This window comes from Cyprinodon tularosa, unplaced genomic scaffold (assembly GCF_016077235.1).
Source record: "Cyprinodon tularosa strain WSP-4 unplaced genomic scaffold, ASM1607723v1 ctg144, whole genome shotgun sequence".
Lineage (NCBI taxonomy): Eukaryota > Metazoa > Chordata > Actinopteri > Cyprinodontiformes > Cyprinodontidae > Cyprinodon > Cyprinodon tularosa.
Window position 1 is genome coordinate 340,906 of NW_024038265.1, and position 19,573 is coordinate 360,478.

The window sequence follows — 19,573 nt, forward strand, 5'->3', positions numbered from 1 at the left end:
ATCTTTCTTCAACACCATCTACAGTGACAACTCTACCTAGTGATCCCGCTAAATGGGCTGAGACCCTCACTGAGTCAATGAAGGAAGTTCTTATTCAAAGAGGTGCAAAATCATTTCACAACCGTCACAGCCATTATCCAGCTTCTGTGAGGAACAGTGGGCTAGGAGGCAAAACCCGATGCCTAAACAATGAACATTTTACTTCACACTTGCCCAATGGACAACGAGTACAAAGAGAGTGGCTGATGTACTCTCCCTCTACTGGTAATGTTTACTGCTTTGCATGCAAACTGTTTTCCCCAAAAACGCATTCTTTTGTGACAGGCTATTGTGATTGGAAACACTCAGAAAGATTTGGTGAACATGAGCGAAGTGCTGAGCACATAACCTGCATGCAAGCAGTCTTGAACCGCGCCAAAGGTGCCACAGTTGATGCAGACCTGTTCAAACAGTTTCAAGCAGAGAGCAGCTATTGGAGGCAGGTGTTACAAAGAGTTGTTGCAGTCATTAAATTCCTTGCAGAAAGGGGCCTTGCATTTAGGGGTAAAAATGAATCATTAGGGTCTCCTCTCAATGGGAACTACCTTGGTATTCTGGAGGTCCTGGCTGAATTTGATCCCTTTCTAAAGGATCACATCAGAAAGTTTGGGCAGATGGGTCGAGGTAATACCTCATATCTGTCCTCCACCATTTGTGAGGAATTCATTGAATTGATGGGTGCAAAAACCAAACAGGCTATAGCAGATGAACTGCAAGCAAGCAAATACTACTCTATCATTGTGGATTCAACCCCAGATTTATCTCATGTGGACCAATTGACATTCATATTCCGTTTTGTTAGCAAAGAGGGCAGTGTTGTTGAACGCTTTGTGGGTTTTGAGCCCATTACTAGCCATACAGGTGAAAGTTTGGCTAACTGTGTCATGTCTGTGTTGGAAAATCTAGGGTTAGAGCTGTCAAATTGCAGGGGGCAGGCTTATGATAATGCCAGCAACATGTCAGGGAGGTATAATGGGTTGCAGGCTCACTTAAAGAAAAGCAACCCATTAATACACTATATTCCATGTGCAGCTCACTCTTTGAATTTGGTGGGAGTCAACAGCATTGACAGATGTGGAAATGAAGTCTCTAAGTATTTTGACTTGATTCAGTCTATTTACAACTTCACAACTGCATCCACACACCGATGGGACAGGGTATTTGGCAATTCCAACATAGATCTCACACTTAAAGCTTTATCCAACACGTGTTGGAGTTGCCGTGCAGAATCTACCAAAGCACTGTGGCAGAACTACAGTAAAATAAAAGCAGCACTACAGGTTATTTCCACTGATGACACAGAGAAACGAGACACAAGAACTGAAGCTGACAGTCTAGTGCGGAAGCTGGATTCACTTGAGATGGCCTTCATGGCAGGCTTTTGGGACACTGTTCTGTCCAGATTTCAGGCCACAAGTCTGCAACTTCAAAAAGCAGACATGGACCTTGGTACAGCAGTTAGATTGCTGGAATCTCTGCACACCTTTGTTCTCTCCCAAAGAGATCTATTTGATCATTTTGAGCAGAAAGCCTTAAACATGTTGGGTGGCACCCCATCTTACAGGGCTGAACGGACGAGGAAACGTAAAAAGTTTGCTGATGAATCAGCATCCCCAGATGTTGTGCTTGAGGGAAGGCAACTGTTTCAAATAGAGACATTTATTGCCTCTATTGATCAACTGAGTTCAAGCCTTAATCACCGTCTGGAGGCCTACAAACATCTGAACAATTTGTTCAGTGTCCTTTTCTCTTTGGATACAGAGTCCAATGCTTCAGTCCTTCACAAGGCCAAGATTCTCACTGAATCATACCCATCTGACCTCAATGAAAGTCTTGGACAGGAGCTTATACAGTTCAAATCTTTTATACAGCTCAACAACACTGATGAGGAGAGGACCCCTTCAGGACTGCTCAAAACAATAATACATTTTGGACTACAGCCTACGTTTCCTAATACATACATTGCGCTACAGATTTTTCTCACTCTACCGGTCAGTAACTGTGAGGGAGAACGCTCATTCTCTCTTTTGTCAAGAGTAAAAAATGAGCTGCGCACAAGAATGACTCAGAAAAGATTAAATGCGTTATCTCTAATGGCAATTGAGAGTGAGCTGACAAGAGAGTTGGACTTCAATGATGTGGTGGATGATTTTGCAAAATTGAAAGCACGAAAGAAACCCCTTGCTTAAAGGTGCACTGTGTAAGATTTTTAGGTTATTTCCAGAATTCACCCATTCACTAATGTTAGGCTACCTGTTTTCATGAATACTTACCACCACCATAAAATTCTAAGTATCCATTATGACTTGGAGAATTGCACTTTCGCCATTTCTGGGAAGTGTCACCTGGATTGTGAAGATAGGATTGACTTTAGGCAGAAGCTTGGTGCTTTCTCTGGCAAACTGAACCTCAAGCTTCATTCTCTGCAGCTTTGCATTCTTGTGCAGACTTTCATCCACAAGGAACTTTTCAACTTCCCCACTATCGTGAAGGGGCCATCAAAAGATTTCAGTGTGTCCAGCATGTCTAGTCTCTTACTCTCCTTTCTTTGAGCCATCTCTTGTTTCTCATCTGCCCTACTCTCGAATTTTGCCTTCATGAATTTACTCCAGTTGAGTTCAACCTCCCTTTTTGTTTGTGCTGCTGCCTTGAAACCTCTGAAGCTCCTGGCACTTCTGTAAAATTATTGACCTATTGACTGCGTTCAGTGTGCCCAACTTCTTCAGTTTGTAGTCCACCTTGCCACATTGTCTCTCCATCCCAATGTTGTGCACAGGGGTGCTATCAATGTTACTAGCCTGTTCACTGACAGGGTCCATTGGGAGGTCTCCTCATCCATCCTCTGCCTGGCCAGGACAGTCTTCAGATGGGGCAGCATGAGATCTGTCAGCTGCTTCCCTTCATCCAAGTATTCGGCAGCCACGTCTGACACTGAGTTCAGGACATGTCCAGTGCCTGTCCAGCCACTATAGCATTCTTGGAAATGGGCTATCTTGACCTGCATGCAGCCCTTGTACCATGAACTGGCCTACACCTTTCTTTGTGGTGCTCTCCGATGCATGTTATCATTTTACCTTTCTCCTTCTCCTCAAGCTTAACCACAAATAGATACAGACTTTGAGCCTCAATTTGCTGCACAGCTGCCGTTATGCCAAAGTGTTTTCCTAAGATATTATTTTATTTTTAATGATAGAAGGGAGGAAAAGGGGGCAAAAATCATGTCCGATTTAGTTTTTTGGGTGGGGTGGGGGGTTTATTTCATGATAGCTACCAACTTCCAATACATAATATCTCTCAAATGACCCAATGCACCATCACTGAAGTGGGCATAATCATTTTCCAAAATGTTTATTTTTAGGCCATTTATCCCCTCCCCCTGTGTCTGTGTGAAACCTGTGCTTGTCAGTGTCTGTGTGGTATACCTAATAGTGTGTGTGCAGTATGTGCACTCTTCTGTAAAGGACAGTGTGCATGTCTGTTCACAGTATACAGTATTTCTTGCATAGTGCGTGCGTGTGTGTGCGCCCGCACGCGCGGGGGGTTGAGGGGCCAAGACCATGTCAGGCCCAGGGGGCCAAAATTTCTTTATCCGCCCCTGCTTCCAGCGATGCTATTCATTAGTATTTTGTGGTTGACTGTTCAGCAATCCCTTCAGCTTGGTTAATCCTTGACGCTTCCGCTGGGCCTGCGCGGTGACATTTTCGGCTTCCACACCTCTCTGCTTGGCGTTGTAACTAAGCAGGCAAATCTGGGCAGAAAACTGCGCCAGAAACAGCTCCTTTTGCCAAGGTTCCGCAATTTTTATTAATATTTTGTTTTCCTTTTCAAGCATTTTATCATAATTGCAATGTCACAAGTACAGAGGAATGAAATGAACTCTCTGCATTTAACACATCCCCTTGGGGAGCAGTGGGCTGCTGTTGTGCAGCACCCGGGGAACAGTGTGGGGTTTAGGGTCTTTGCTCAGGGACCCAGATTGGCAGTCTGTTGGAGTGGGGCTCAAACTCAGAACCTCTGGAATCCAAGCAAAATGCCCTAATCACTAGTCTGCCTCCTCCCAGTGGTTAGTAAACATGTAGATGTAAATGTAAATATGTAGAGAAATCCCATGATTTAGCCCATAAACAGCACCACTATCAATAGATTGTGGAAAACTCTTGCTATTGATGGCAACTTTTGTTCTTGAAAGTAACTGTTAACCAGCTCAACAGGTGGCTTCACCCAAGGTAAGACGCACTCTGAGCCAGTTTTTATGTCAGAGGATGAAAGATAGCGCATACAGTTAGTCACAGTAAGAGAAACAAGACTACACTGAAAAAAATAGACCGAAACTCCAACATCTATAAACTAAAGTGTTGATGGCAGCAGCACAGCTGATATTTCAATCGAGGATTGATTCACATAAATTAAGCTATTATAACGAGAAAAAGCAGAGAGAGAACAAGGTTAGAGGTAGAATATTGCAGAATGGGAGAATAGAAATGGAATAAGCAGAATGATCTAGAATAACTTGGGTTCTGATCCTTTCCATTCTTTCTTCAGATTCTTTTAACTTAATTTTTAGATAAAATAAAAAATAATTTCATTAGAGAAAAGAACTTTGATCCCTTAAGAAAAAGGCCATAGCTTCTTCCCCTTAACTCAGGTAAGAAGCTTATGATACCCTCTCTGGGTCAGGAGTGGCCCAACTGTGATATAAACATTAGAAACTAATGACTTGAACACACCCTGGATGTGATGACGCATGAAACACAGAGTCATTCCAATTGTCCTTCTAAATTTCGTTTGTCTCTCTAGAGGCTAGGATTACCAGTTTTACCCATGTATCTTTTTAATCATTTCTCCTTTCACTCAATGTTATATTATTTTTCATTTATGAAAGATCTCCCTGTCTGCTGGACAGATGTCAAATCATCAGTCTTGTCCATTTGTTTGCATAGTACAGTATTTCCAAATACAAATGTACCTATTATTGCTGTTGTGCTATATTCTAATTTTCCCCAAAAAATTATATTTGGGATTCATTACTTGACAAGACAATCTTTGACATTGAAAGAAATAAATTGCAAAATATTATCTATTTAGCAATTGAAACATTGTTACAGGTATGGAAACTCTCAATAAAAACTGTGGTAAAACAACTAAGATAGTTAAAAAAAAATCATTTTGGGCATATATATATATATATATATATATATATATATATATATATATATATATATATATATATATATATATATATATATATATATATATATATATATATATATATAATGTCCTATAATATTATGCATATTTGATTAATGTATTTATTCTTATTCAGTTTGTCCTTAATTCCTTGTCCATGGTCTGGTTTCCTCTGAATCATCCCTTGATCCCTTGTGCTCATTCTTTTAAGGCTTGCACCAAAACAATTCAGACAGAGGGCAAGTTGACTTTGATGTGCAAGTTACATCCTTCAAAACATATCTTAACACAACATCCTGGAACACTGTACAACAGGAAGTTTCAACAATGCACAATTGGTTATAACCTGTGGCATAAGGATGGCATTTACAGAACTTAAGTAAGAGCAGACTGAAAAAAAATAGAAAATGTCCATGTCAGGTTCATAAAAGGAGTATTGAGAAACTACACTCACACTCCAAAAATAATAAACATAAGCTGAATTATCATGGACATCAGCCATTAGTATAGCCTATTCCATCGAAATGACAAGTCAATGTGCTCTAAAGAAATATACAGTAACATAAGAAAAGAAAAGCACATAGAAAAAGGTAGATTACTGAGGCATAATAAATAAAGGCAGGTAAAGTTGGATCTCAGAACTAAACTAATAATGCTTCAGTTAATATTTGAAATATAAGAGTCAAAAGTAACTAACTTTTTTTACCTTGATTTAAAGCAACTTAGGATTTTAGCAGTTTTACACTCTGCTTGGAGGGGCCCTTGGGTTCGAGGTTATACCTCAAAAAAAGTTTCTCAAAGAAAGATTTTGGTAAGACACTGAGAAAGCAAGAGGAAGAACTTAATGCTTCTCCTGCTGCTTAGCATTTACCGTCTGGCTTCACCCTGATGAGAGCAGAGGCAGAGATCGAGTATGTCCCGTCTCCAATATGGTGTCAGATAGTGAGAAGTCTAACTCAGTAACCCCATCCAGGCCTTCTGTAAAAGCCTAGTCAAATTGTGATAAGAGACTAAAATCTGTTTTTCCCAGTTGCTCTTTCTCACCGTCCTGCACACTACCTCCGGTTGCCAAAAACTCTTATGCTACGCACGTGCTGAAAGCAGCCAAAAAAGCTTAAGCTGCTTTATTTTGTAAAGATTGTAGACGTTAAGGTCCAACATGCGTCAAGAGCAGCTCTGACACTTCTGAAGCGCATCTAATAAAATCTGTACAGATGCATCTGATCCTTCTGCTGCTCCTGTGTTCAATGGCAGAGAGTGGCTTTGCTATATTTGCTGTTATAAGAGGGTAAAAAGTAGTTTCAATATGTGAGAAAGTCCTCCTGAAAACGTAATCTGTGCAGTCAGTTCATCAAGATTAGAATTCAATTCTATTCTTTTATTTTAGTTCCTTTACAGCAGTATATACACAAAACACAGGTAGTTGCTATGTTCTCTTCATTATCTCATATTTCTACAAATTTGTAATAAAGTGACTCACTAATAAGTGTAATTGCCAACATAAGGGGACTGAGTTTATTTGAAATCTGCCATGGTAAACTCATTCAATAATCTTCATTTTAATGTTCACCCACAGCCCGCACAGGAAGAAGCTTATGAACAGTTTGCCTCATGATCAATTAACTGAAAAACAAAGAACTAAGCAGAAAAAGAGCTTGATGTCCAAACTGATAAGGGTCACAGACCTCTGAGGATCTCTAAGGCTCTTTATTTAATATGGTTTTTATGTTTTTATTAGGAAATGACCATGCAAGCAACAAATTGTTGCAGTCCCATTGTGTAAAAGAAACAGCAAAAAAAATTATAGAGTGTCTGTAAAAAACACAGATGAATTGATATACCATATAATATTTTTGATGTAACAGTTTCCACCCATGCAATTTTAGGGACAGTTTTAATAGACCAAACAGATTTAGCAGTCCAGTCAAACCATCCATCGAGAATCTTTATATTCAAGGAGAGATAATGAAAACTCCATACAGAAAGAGCTCAGGGTAAGATTCAAACACAAGACTCTCATGTTGTGAACTTGCTCTAATTCAACAATGCATTTCTCTTAAGTAAAAACATAACATACGTGTATATTTATACAAAAAACTGCTTGATTTCTATGTCCCTTCTTGTAAATTTAAAGTTATAATATTTTCATTGAAGCCAAAGTGGAACTAAAGTCAAATAAAGCTGACTCTGGGGACATAAACTAAACTTGTTCATTATGACAAATCACAATAAAAATCACCTATTAACCTGTTTAAATGTGGCCTCTGGGAACAAATGGAGCAAAGAATCCCACCTGAGAATGTTTCTTTTTTCCTTTTCTTTTCTAGTGTTGTTGCAGTTTTCTAAAGCTCTTAGAGCAATGGCATTCCAACAGGTAGATAAAAAAAAAACACAATGAAGCAAAGGCGGCAGAAGAAATTGTTTTTCCTGCTTTAATGGACAATAAACTTTGATGTCAGTTGGATGAGATACAAACATGTGAATTCTGAGATTATAACCTGCATGAAAAAAAGTGTAGATGTAAATTTGTCAGGTCATTACACTTATTATGTCCCTGTATGGTAATGTACAGAAACTGGACCCAGAATCCAAACCAGTACAGGTCGGTGATGTTTAAATAAAGATTTATTTAGAAATAAAACTAGCAAGAGGAGACGGGGCACGCTGGTCGCTCTTAGACAGGAAACCGCCTGCAACAGAGACAACAAGTTAGTGATCAGCTGATGGTAACGGCTTAAGAGTGAGAAGCTGGATCACTAACCTTACTGTGGGTCTTATGTGCCTGGATATCGGTGAACAGGTCTTGTGGTGGAATATTATTTTTGGTCGGGCCTGGGGAAGGAAATCGTTGGGCAGCCGATAGGCAGGCAGATACTCCATTAGGGGTTTCTCCAGGGGCGTTCTCCAGAGAGGTCCAAGTCCGTAAACAGAGAGGCAAACCTTCCAGCGAAAGTACAGGTAGGGGATCTAAGTTTGGGGGGGGGGGGGGGGGGGGGGGTGAGGGGGTCCTAGTTCGGTCCAGATCTGGTAACAGGCAGGCTCAGATATATTTCATGGCTTATGCAGAATCCAGTACTCTTCAATTGTTTGTACTCCATTTGTCCATAAGAGTACACAGATTAAAGGTAATCCAGCATATTCATAATAAAACCATTCCATGATGAGAAAATTAGCCACATAATCTCCGTTTTTCGAAGTAAGAAAAGTAATCTGGTCATAGCAAATGCTTAGCATCTGGCTAATAAGACTTACTCCCTCAAAACATTTGCCTGCAATGTTTAGTATGTTTCTTTACATCATCTTCTTACCTACAAGACAAAAATGTCCACATCTTTGTATGACTCGATTTGACTCAGGGACAGCCGATGAAGTCTCACAAGCACTCTTTGCCTGTCAGCCAATGTTGCACCGAGTAGAGCAATATTACGCCTCATAGAGTCCTGCTATTATTGGTTAAAACCACATGGGCTATTTGGTTTACTAACTGAATCCCTAAGGCCAAAAAAAAAGGGAAATTCAGCGTAAAAAAGGCACTGGGGCTTATTTAGCCTGAAAAGCAGCAGTTTCACTATATTTTTATAAACTTTTTATGTTATTTTAGCTTTATAAATGATACATTTTATTATTTACACTGATTCTGGAAAAAAAAGGTTGAAAAATACTTGCCTCATAATTCATCATCAAAATGCTTCAGTGTTATTCTATGGGTCAAAGAGTTCAGCAAAATCATTTTGTACAATGTGGCACATTTAGAGGGGTTTGAAGACACTGGAGACACCAAAAGTTCAAAGCCCCACAGCTCTAGAAGTTTTGAAGCTAGAGGCCTGACATTTTCAGCATTTGTGGTGACATGATGTAGAAAACATGTAATGCAATGAGACCTGCATTTTCTCAAGCATGTCTTCATTACTGTTGTTCAAATACCTATTATTTTCGAGAATAAAAAAACAACTTTAAGTCATGTTTGAGCTGATGCAGCCTAGGCTGTGTTTTAGTCACACTATTTTAATTTATATTTTCAGGAGGTGTTAGCTTTCAAATGATGTATCACACATATAATGTGGGCTTACAGTTCCTCGGTTATTTGCTATTACATTTGGGTATGCAAATGGAATAGGCAAGGATTACTTTTATAGCTTTTAAAAAATAAAATGTATATTCTGTAATTAGGTTATAAGTATTGAAGGTCAATAAGGGAAAGAGTGGAAAAATATGAAACTCTACTGTCAGCATTCAAAAAGTGCTTCTTTAGATTTCTCAGTGGACCACTTGGAAACAGGTTTTTATTGGCTCTGTGACTGAAACAAGCTGTCTGTATTTTACGACCAAAGTTTTCAGTGGATGTGGACAATGGGATGAAAGAACGGTAACTATGTCCCCCCCCCCCCCTTTTCCTCATTCCTTTTCATTTGCAAAGACTAATAAAAGGTCATATAAAAAAAAAGATACATGTTTCTTCCAACTACTTGACATAGCAAAACCACACCCCACTTCTCACACTTTCCTTGTAAAGAGACCTCCTGGAGTAAACTGACAGTGAATGTGTCTGTGTATTAGAGCCCCAGGGTTTGTCCAAGTTTCCACTCTTTTAAACGCCTGTAATTTGAAGGGAACGTAACACTCTCAAAATTACTTTTATGCTCTCGTCTGCAACCAATCTGGACAGACAATTTCTGCCCTGTGAGATAAGGGGTGCAAGACAGAAATAGACTCATTCTTGACATAAAATAGTAAGCTCAGAGTCTATTTTGTAGTATCAGTACTCCAACTTTTGCTCTCTGTTTGGTTAATTTCTAGCTGCCAACCAGAAAATACATACAAAAAAGACACTATAAAGTTGTTTTAATTGCACATTTTTATGGTGTATTACTCGGAGAAGGGGTATATATAATAAGCATTCTGATTGAAGTTTCAGGAACGTCTATTATCAGTCACAGCATCTGTCTTTCACGGTAAACATCATTAGGGAAGCTAGAATATCTCTGACTGGGGCAGCAAACACCTGATATGTGCAAAGCATAAAAATCCGCTGCTTAGTTAAAGGCTAAAGATGTTCATACAGACAAGCAGAAAATTCCTGTTACACAAGATTTGTCTGTTGACCAAAAATTATTTATTATTGGATTTAGGTTACATAGATTATATATAATTTTTGAAAGCAATTATATTTTTATATATTTTTTTTCTATTTCGGGGAGCCTTTCACTCAATAAGGGAACCTGAAAGCTCATTACGGCGCTCTGGAGGGCTGGTGAAATTTTACTTGGCAAAACCAAGGGCAAAAAATGTGTCCTTGGATGGTAAAGGTTGCTGACCCCTGTAGTATTGGAAAATATAAAGTTATTTTGTTTTCTTTGAAAATGTGGATTCTCCTTCCTCCTCTGTGGTTGCAACCAGAGCTATGGCAAGAATTCTTGAGTTAGCAGACAGGGTAACATAGCAATAGTCTTATTCCAAATTAGGATTCCTGTAGCACCAGTGTGGTCATGGTGGGTTTGTATGTCAGGCATAATGTACCAGTGCCACTTTTTCAATTAGGTTTCTGCATGCAACCAGGATCCAGATTCCCTCCCATTATTTTAAAGAAACGTCTCACTGAAGACCACTGTTCACCCTGCTAAAAAATAAATGTGCTAAGTGTACTAAAATTTAGCATACTTTTGTGTACTTGAAGGCACACTAATCATTACTATACTTTAAGTGTGTTTATGATTAGTTAACTTGAAGGATGCTATTTTGGAACAACTAATTTTGTACTAAATATATTTTAATTGTAATTAAATTGTGGACAAGCTCAACTTGAAGTGTATTTAGTGTACTTTGATGTGCTAAAGTGGAACAACTTAAAGTATATTTTGTATACTTTAAGTATATGAGTTTATATGTACTAATATATGCTTAATTAGTCAAATTAAAGTGCACTATGGTTGTATTATAACTACATTAAAAATGATTTGTTAGTGTCTTAAAAATATATAAGCTTTATACTTTTAATATACTCTTACTGTGGTAATAATATGCTTAATTATACTGTTGGCTTATTCCAATTACTAAAAAAGCATACTTTGCAGTTAATAGTAAATATACTTTATCATTACATTGCTATACTACTTTCTACCTTGCACATTCTTGCAAATGTATTAACAGTATACTAAATGCTGAAAGACTTGTGGATATACTTCCGTGCAGATGAAAAAATATACTTTAATGTATTTGAAACATGTCCAAATTATAGTACATTACAAATAATATAACAACTTGTACTATCTCAGAATGTATAAACATTTACATATCGACTTTAACCATTTTCATTATAAAACTTACAACACATTTTCAAATATTGGTACTTTAGTACACTTTGTAGAAATATGTCAATGTCAGGCAGCAGACCTAAACATTACAAATAAACTTTAAACACAGAGGAATACTGAACAATGAAAAACAACATTCCTTATTATTGCACCCCTAAACGCTCGCACCATACAAAAACACGCCCACCACACATTATTTTCCTTTTTTTGGCTGAACTGCTGCTCATTGTTACATTTTCGTCTGATGGCCGTGCGCACATCAGAGACACTTGTCTACGGAAACTCCAGAAGAACAGCGTCTGTTAACCAAACAGAGAGATACTGTAAGTCACGCAGCATATTCATAGTATTTTTGAACAGTACATCAGAAAAGTCTGACAAATTGTATCAGTATGATATACCAGGGTCCATAAGTGCACCAGAAAAAGAAATTGTCCATTTCAGTTGAATTTAAATAAATCTGATGCATCAAGTGGTTTTATCAGATCTGATCAAAAAAATTAAACAAAGTAACAACAAAAATTGTCCGAGATCTCAGAAAAGAAAAAAATTATGAATCCGCAGAAAGAAAGGGAAGAAAAATCCTTAAGTTTCCTTGTTTTTCCTACCACCCTCCAGGGAACCGGATGGCATTCGCATTGGGAACATCCTGCATCAACATCTCTGGTAGAGTCTAGTCCAGTCCATACAATGAACCACTCAGCTGTAACAGCAGGTTCTGCAACTATGTAAAAAAAAAAAAAAAAAGCCTGCACACAAATGTGCAGAGCAATTACTTCAATTGGAAAATAAATCATGTAATCACCATAATATAAATTGGTTTTACCACATTTATACAGACAAAAATATATACATAAAGTAAAATTATCAATTTACATGTGGTTCAATGTCTAAGACATCATTATGGTCAGTAGTCAATACTTGTATCTGGAAAAAACAATCCAGGAGACCTATGAAGGGTTAATTTTACGTTAACCCCTTGTGGGGGTTTTACAGCAACATCACACACGATGTAGCTAGCTTGCAAGTGCATTTTTTTTTTTAGAAGAGCACATGGGGGCGTGTTAGCCTCCTTCTCACTGTGCTAATGCATTCAATAAATCAAAACTAGCTAGTAAAATTACATATCTTACAAAACATTATATCCTGACTGGTTTTACATCTCAATATATATATATATTTCATTCACAGGTTCATGTGAACTCACCAGGATATTCTTCAACACAATAATACAGCAAATCTTCCTGCTCAACCGGTTACATCTCCTGTTTCTACAATACAAATATAATAATCAAAATCGCGTTTTATACAGATATCTTAAGATTTCAAAACCAAATGGGAATGTTTTGAAAGTTACCTCTCTCCATGCAGACCGAGGCCTTAAAAGAAAAGCATGCTGGCTCTGAGCAGGGAGGAGCCGTGACTAACTGCTGTGCAGGTGTGGTGCATTCAAAGTCTATGGGAATTCTGATATCAGTACTGAACCAAAAACTCCCAAGACTAAAATTCTTGGGGAGCTACTACTTTACAGACATCAAGGCCAAACAACCTCCACATATCACTCCTATACGCATGAAGTGCTGTCAGCGACTTTTAAATATGTGCACTCACCAATTGGTCTTGTTTGCAGTAGCCCTGCTTTGATCCATTAAACAATACTAATGAAATGTTCTTTTTTGAACACTTGAGACAATTGTAATGTGTTAAGTTTATTTCTTTTGCATGTGGCCAGTATTAACTTTTCTGTTGCAATGTGGGTTATGCTATTTGTTAGATCATAATGTAGCACTGCACCAGCTTTAAACCACTTGCTTTTCAGCAGAACACACATTTTTGTGCACCTGTACCTTTGAAGTGAACATTTAGTGTTTTGTTCAATGTGGTTTTGTGTGTAAGATGTATTGTATCATATTTCTTTTTCAAAACTTATTAAACATTACATAACAACTGCAATAATTGCTATCTGTGTACTTTACACACAGCACAAAATTGCAAAATAGGGTTTAAGTGCATTTTTGTAGTTATACTATTGAACACATTCTACTAGTTCTAGGACATTTTCAGTAGTGGCTCAGGTTATCCTGAGCTATCTCTATAGTTATGCTGCTATAGGCTTAGACTTTTGGAGGACATAGGGACCCCCATTTCATCATTCTGCTTCATTCTCTCTCTGTTCTCCTATTCTGCAGAATCTGTTAGTTCAATCTCTAACCTTCTGCTCTCTCTGCTTTTCCTCAGAGTAGCTTTGCCTCGTCTGTTCCTGTTTGGCTGTGACGTCATCCTGGAAAAAAACATCAGCTGTGCTGCTTCTATCAACACCCTTGTTAATAGATGTTGGAGATCGGCCTGTTTTCCAGTGTGGTCCTGTTTCTCTGACCGTGACTGAGTGGATGTGCTCTCTTCGTCCTCTGGCATGGGAGCTGCCTTGGAGCTCGTCTGCCTGGCTGTGTGTTTCCTGGACGGGGCCGCCTTTTACAGCTGCTTTTTGTATCTCTGCTTCTGTCTCCTTGAACCCCAGTCGGCCTCGGCAGATGGCCGCTCACACTGAGCCTGGTTCTGCTGGAGGTTTCTTCCTGTTAAAAGGGAGTTTTTCCTCTCCACTGTCGCTACAAGCATGCTTAGTGTGGGGGATTGTATTTGAGTCAATGAGTCAATGCAATCAACTGGTTTTCCTTAGATAGAAAACTTTGTATCAATTTGACTGTATGATCTGGTTGAACTGTAAAGTGCCTTGAGATGACATGTGTTGTGAATTTGGCGCTATATAAATAAACTGAATTGAATTGAATTGAATTTCAAAAAGAATTACCTGAAGTACAAGCGTATATAACTTCACTTCATAATTAGATTCAAATGTAACTTAAAATGCACTCAAACTTAATATTACAGTGTCGATATTAAAATGTGTACTTTTAAAATATGCTTTCAATGTACGTTACAATGACAATATTGAGCATACAATTTAAAATATAGCAAAAATATATGTAAAAACAAATTTAAAATAAGTACACTTTAGAAATTACACATAACTTTCACTTAAAGTATACTTTTTTAATAATATATTTCTATAAAGTGTAACATAGTGTACCTAATTATGTTAAAGTGTGTTAAAAGTATTAGCATGAAAGCGTAATGTTAGTATACTTTTTATATATTTACAAAAAGTACAATTTGTCTAAGTACATTTTCAGTAAACTATAGGAAATATGAATATACTTGAAATACAATAAAGCACTTTTTTTTTTTTTTACCAGGGCATGCTATACTGTATATAGGCTTTAAATAACATCTCTGCAAATAATACAGAGACACTCTGCATTCATATTGCACCACAGAGCTCATCTCTGAAACTCTGCAGAAAAAACCCATGCTATAATAGATTTTTTAAATTCACGGTGCAATCTTAGTGAGATGTAAAGGGACCTTAATAAGCATAACCAGAAGCATAACCAAAAGTCCGTAACTATAGTCTGCCTGAAGCACAAAAAGTCTGGACGTTTTACACCTGCAACCATGGAAGCCAGAGTTGCATTGCTCAGTCTGTACATAGGGTCCATAAAGGAGATCATAAAGACATTTGGCACATACTGTAAAGGTACCTTTATTCAGCTTTAGTGATTTTACCACTGACAGTGTTCAAATGGTCTATAGTAGCAAACTATACCAGCTATTTCATCTGTCTGCTAGATTGTTTTCTAGGTTTTTAGTATCCAGCTGTTTTTAGCATACAGCTGTTTCACTTTTTTTAGAAGGAAATCTTTTTTCTTTTTCTTTTTTTTTTCAGGGAGTCCATTGAAAACATTTACCCAGCTTCCTGATAGGTAACGTACAAGTATATCTAAAAGATGTAGCGTGTACATGTCTGTTCCTTTTTATTGTGATCCTACCCTTGATAGCCAGTATATATTTACTGACATAATACAGGATCTTTAGTGAAAAAGTTAAACACAAGGAATACTAGAAATAAATCTTATGCTAAAGTAAATTAATTTATTTAAGCATACTTGTGGATTATTTTTTATTTAGAGCCTCATAATGTGACAAATTATGTACTAATTTATTTGTTATTACTTCCCCTTTCTCACAGCTCCCTTACATTTATATGTAAGGGGTGTTTTTTTCTACTGCCTGTAGACTCAGTTTAAATACTTTTTGCCAACCTCAAGCTGCTTTGTTTGATTAGGAGATGAAATGTTGTAACCGGTAACCTTATTGAAAATTTTGCTGAATCATTCTCTAAGAGAGGTGAAAGCAGATTGAAACCAGTTTGATATTTAAATTGTAAATAAACACCTTCTAAAATAATGGTGAAGATAAATATCCAAATTGTTTTTGTTCTGTAAACATCACAAAATTTGATAACTGGAGCCGTTTCCCCACCAGCCGCTCAGCAGATACCTTCTGAATAAACATTATTCTCCAGGCTTTTTCTTTTAATCTCTAACCAAAGGATTATGCTCTGTGATTGTCTGAATACAATGAAGCGCTTTAGTATCTGTGTGTATTTATGTGTGCAAGATATTTTTTTGCAAATGTGTGATCTACGGCAGATGGTGATGGCAGATCCCTGCTGACATTTTATTTTGGGGGCTCTTTCCAGCTCTGTGTGATGGTTCTGAGTGACATGATTTCGGATCAAGACTCTGGCACAGCAGCAGTACGTACGACAAGAGAACTGGGTTTATTTTAAGGGTTTTTATTGTTCAGACTGGAAGCAGAGAAAACAGGAAAATCCAGAGCGGCGTCTCACTGTAAAACAGGTCAGGTGATCGGTATGAGTACCAGCTGATGTTGAGATGAACAGTGAGGCCAGACTTACTTCTCAGGGCTTGGAAACAGGTTGAGGGGGAGCAACAGTGTCCACAGAGAGGGGGGAAAGAAGACCTTGGAGTTATCAGATTCTTTAGGCGTTGGAGGGTGGACAGGCAGGCGAGTTCAGCTTTTGCAGATCTTGAAAGACAGCTCTTGGGGAGGAGTGGAAAGCACCGTTGAGGGAGGAACAGGAGCCAGCCTTCAGCAGGAGGAAAACTAAAGAAAAACAGAGACAAGACTGGTAAGTAAGACTATCAGAACAAGTTCAACTTAACTTGGAGGTCTTGAAGAGGGACCCAGTTACCACTGGTATAGGTAACCATCTGTCATCTGCCTCAGGAAATCCACTCCTCTAAATACTGCTTGCTTGATTGTGGCTGATGAGTAACAGCTGGGAGCCTCAACTGCCTGGCACACCCTGAAAATGAAGGGGAGAAAACAGAAACTCCAAACCAAAGCAGCTCTGTGAACACAACAGTACCCCCCCTTTCAACGGACGCCACCCGGCGGACGACCAGAGGAAGAGGCAGAGCGACGCTCAAAATCCGAGATGAGGGAAGGGTCCAGGATGAAAGAGCGTGGCACCCAGGAACGCTCCTCAGGACCATAACCTGGCCAATCCACCAAGAACTGGTGCCCACGCCCCCTAGGGCAAACATCCACGATGCGCCGCACCATAAAAGCAGGATGTCCATCAACGATCCGGGCGGGTGGAGGGGGCTTGGCAGGAGGGCACAAGGCACTTGACAGAACTGGTTTGATTTGTGAAACATGAAACACAGGATGAATGCGCAGATGAGAAGGAAGGTTGAGACGGACGGTTGTGGGACTGATAACTGTTTGGATGGTGAAGGGTCCCAGGAACCTAGGGGAGAGTTTCTTTTTGCAACCTTTGAGGGGAAAGTCCCTTGAGGAGAGCCAGACCTTTTGACCCACCGAGTAGTCTGGAGCTGGGATGCGTTTACGATCTGCAGTTCTTTTGTTCTGTGTTGCAGTGCGATTGAGTGCAGCCTTGGTCTGGTTCCAAATACGATGACAGTTCTTAAGATGAGATCTGACTGATGGAAGAACTGTGTCCGGGAAGGAGGAAGGGAGTAGGGAAGGTTGGAAACCCAGAGATGCTTCAAAAGGAGAGCACCCTGTGGCAGCTGAAATATGGGAATTGTGGGCATACTCTACCCAGGGTAGATGTATGCTCCAGGATGATGGATTGGAGGCACAAATGCAGCGAAGAGCATTTTCCAGCTCCTGGTTCAGCCTTTCACACTGACCGTTAGTCTGTGGATGGTAACCAGAAGAAAGGCGGGATTTAGCTCCAAGAGCGGAGCAGAAATCTCTCCACACCTGGGAGACAAATTGTGGCCCCCGATCTGAGATTATTTCAGTGGGTATGCCATGGAGACGGAAGACGTGGAAAAAGAACAGACGAGCAGTTTCAGAAGCAGATGGTAGTTTAAGGGCAATGAGATGACAGGATTTTGAAAATCTGTCGATTATGGTCAGAATGGTTGTCTTATGGTTAGAGATGGGCAGACCAGTGACAAAATCAATGGCAATATGAGACCACGGTCTGCTGGGAATAGAGAGAGGTTGTAGCAGCCCTGCGGGAGGACGGTGAAGGTTCTTGTTCTGGGCACAGTTGGGGCAAGCAGCAACAAAGTCAGCTACGTCTTTGTTAAGGGAAGGCCACCAAAAGTAGCGGCAGAGTAACCCTATGGTTCTGCTGACACCAGGGTGACAGGAGAAATGAGTGAGCCCACTGGATGACCCGAGAACGAACAGACATAGGGACATAGAGGCGATTGGGAGGACCGCCTCCTGGATCAGGCTCATCTTTAAGAGCCCTTTGGATGAGAGTCTCAAGGTCCCAAGAAAGCCCCCCAACAGTGCAGGAGGGGGGAAGAATGGGTTGGGGAGATTCTGAAGGTTCATCAGGAGAGCACTGACGTGACAGAGCATCTGCCTTCATATTGCGAGAACCTGGACGGTAGGTAATGTTTAGGTTGAACCTGGAGAAAAATAGAGTCCATCGGTATTGCCTGGGGTTGAGTCGCTTAGCATTTTGAAGGTAAGATAAATTTTTATGATCTGTCCAAACAATAACAGGGAGATCAGTTCCCTCTAGCCAGTGCCTCCATTCCTCAAGGGAAAGCTTAATGGCCAAAAGCTCTCGATCACCAATGTTGTAATTTCTCTCCGGAGGTGTAAACCGGCGGGAGAAGAAGGCACAGGGGTGCATCTTCTTGTCACGTTGGGATCTCTGAGAGAGGACAGCTCCGACCCCTGTATCAGAGGCATCCACCTCCAAGATAAACTGCTCTGAGGGGTCTGGGTGGATGAGAATGGGAGTTTGAGTAAACATCTGTTTTAGGTCAGTGAAGGCCTTGTCTGCCTCGGGTGACCAGGAGAAGGTTCTCTTAGTGGAGGTGAGAGCTGTCAGGGGAGCAGCAATCAGACTAAAGTTCCTGATAAACCTCCTGTAAAAATTGGCAAAGCCCAGAAAACGTTGGAGCTGTTTCCGGGATTCAGGAACCGGCCAGTCCACTACAGCTTGGAGCTTGGCTGTGTCCGTCTTCACCTGTCCACCCTCAAAAACAAAACCAAGAAAAGTTATGGATGGCATGTGAAACTCACATTTCTCTGCTTTCACATACAGATGATTCTCCAAAAGTCTTTGCAAGACCTTTCGGACGTGTTCCTGGTGCTCTTTGGGGTCCTTAGAAAAGATCAGAATGTCGTCAATGTAAACAAAGAAAAATGTTCAGGAAGTCCCTTAGAACGTCATTGACTAGGGACTGAAACACAGCTGGGGCGTGGCAAAGCCCAAATGGCATAACGAGGTATTCATAGTGACCAATGTGTGTTTTGAAAGCCGTTTTCCACTCATCACCTTGACGAATTCGTACAAGATGGTACGCATTGCGAAGATCTAGTTTTGTGAAGATGGTAGCTTGTCGGACTGGTTCGAACGCAGAGGAAATGAGAGGAAGGGAATATTTATTTTTGATGGTGATTTGATTAAGCCCTCTATAATCAATACATGGACGGAGAGTCCCATCTTTCTTCTGTACGGAGAAAAAACCTGCTCCTAGAGGGGAAGACGAAGGTCGAATGATGCCAGCATTGACAGAATCAGATATGTATTTTTCCATTGCCTCTCTCTCTGGTCTGGATAGGTTAAATAAACGGCTCGAAGGCAGAGGGGCCCCAGGTAAAAGATTAAT

General features: G+C 39.7%; 1 long non-coding RNA gene across 1 annotated transcript; it reads right to left on the bottom strand.

Annotated features, from left to right (window-relative positions):
- Positions 1 to 11,756: 11,756 nt before the first annotated feature.
- Positions 11,757 to 12,996, bottom strand: LOC119779241. The gene is made up of 3 exons (XR_005280200.1): positions 12,895 to 12,996; positions 12,745 to 12,808; positions 11,757 to 11,836 (listed from the first exon to the last, which is right to left on the bottom strand). It is a non-coding gene; the product is annotated as an uncharacterized LOC119779241 (long non-coding RNA).
- Between the last annotated feature and the right edge of the window lie 6,577 nt (positions 12,997 to 19,573).